The sequence below is a fragment of the Mirounga angustirostris genome, unplaced genomic scaffold, assembly GCF_029215605.1.
Source record: "Mirounga angustirostris isolate CCGP_5_RB_7025 unplaced genomic scaffold, mMirAng1.0.hap1 SCAF_7, whole genome shotgun sequence".
Lineage (NCBI taxonomy): Eukaryota > Metazoa > Chordata > Mammalia > Carnivora > Phocidae > Mirounga > Mirounga angustirostris.
The window spans coordinates 147,609,104-147,610,466 of record NW_026991715.1 but is presented as its reverse complement, the minus strand read 5'-3'; the positions used below and the strand labels follow the sequence as shown (position 1 = coordinate 147,610,466).

The 1,363-nt window shown below is 39.6% G+C and overlaps 1 pseudogene; it reads left to right on the top strand.

Annotated features, from left to right (window-relative positions):
* The first annotated feature begins 885 nt into the window (after nt 1–885).
* On the top strand, nt 886–989 carry LOC123837002 (U2 spliceosomal RNA; annotated as a pseudogene).
* The last annotated feature ends 374 nt before the right edge of the window (nt 990–1,363 follow it).

The window sequence follows — 1,363 nt, the reverse complement described above, 5'->3', positions numbered from 1 at the left end:
TCTAACATGAGCCCTTGGAAAGAAGTCAGCCAGTGATCAACCTCGTGTCTCAATTCCTTCCTTGGAACAGTGGGCACACCTTCCTCAAGAGAATGTTCTACATCTCCTGGAACAGTATGCATACATGATGATGTCTTCAGCTGGTGCCAAGCTCAGAAGGGGAAGAAAGGTGCCTGCCCTTGGCCTCCTTAACATACCTTCAAAATTAACCACTTTTTGGACTCATTTTGTAACTAAATTTCTCCCAAATCTATCAAATCCTCCCAAACTGGTAAATCCATAAGTTCAATTTCTTTCCACTTCTTCATTATAAATATTATTTTTAAAAATCTTTCTTTCAGGGATGCTCAGTCGATTGAGCAGCTGGCTCTTGATTTTAGCTCAGGTCATGATCTCAGGGTTGTGGGATTAAGAACTCCACGATCAGCAGAGAGTCTGTTTCAGATTCTCTCTCCCTCTGCCCCTCCCCCAGTTTGTGCTCTCTCTCTCTCTCTCTCTTAAATAAATAATTAAAACTTTAAAAAATATTTAAAAATCTCTTTCAAAACCTCAAGTCCTGGGCGCCTGGGTGGCTCAGTCGTTAAGCATCTGCCTTCGGCTCAGGTCATGATCCCAGGGTCCTGGGATCGAGTCCCACATCGGGCTCCCTGCTCGGCGGGAAGCCTGCTTCTCCCTCTCCCACTCCCCCTGCTTGTGTTCCTGCTCTCCTATCTCTCTCTATGTCAAATAAATAAATAAATAAATAAATAAATCTTTAAAAAAAACAAAACAAAACAAAAAAACCTCAAGTCTTTTCTTTAGTTCTCTGCAATCTTGCATTCATAGTAAGTAATTAGTCTGTGTTTCACTCTTACATATTTTCTGGGATCTGAATCATCCATCCCCATCGCTTCTCGGCCTTTTGGCTAAGATCAAGTGTAGTATCTGAATCATCCAACCCTATTACCTTGAAATGACTTCCTTTCCTTTTATTTTATCTCTCACATTTCCCAGGTCTCAAGAAGGTAATTCTGCTTCTTCACTATGAAAGACCTGAATGGGAGCCATATTGTTATGGTTAATATGTCTATGTGGCTGGGCCCCAGTGCCAGATTTTTGGTCCAACAATATTCTGGATGTTTCTGTGAAGGTCTTTCTTTCCTTCTTTCTTTCCTTTCTTCCTTCCTTCCTTCCTTTCTTTCTTTCTTTCTTTCTTTCTTTCTTTCTTTCTTTCTTTCTTTCTCTTTCTTTTTCTCTTTCTTCTTTCTTTCTTTCTTTCTTTCTTTCTTTCTTTCTTTCTTTCTTTCTTTCTTTCTCTTTCTTTCTTTCTTCCTTTCCTTTCTTCCTTTCCTTTCTTTCTTCCTTTCTGAGATTAACATTTGAA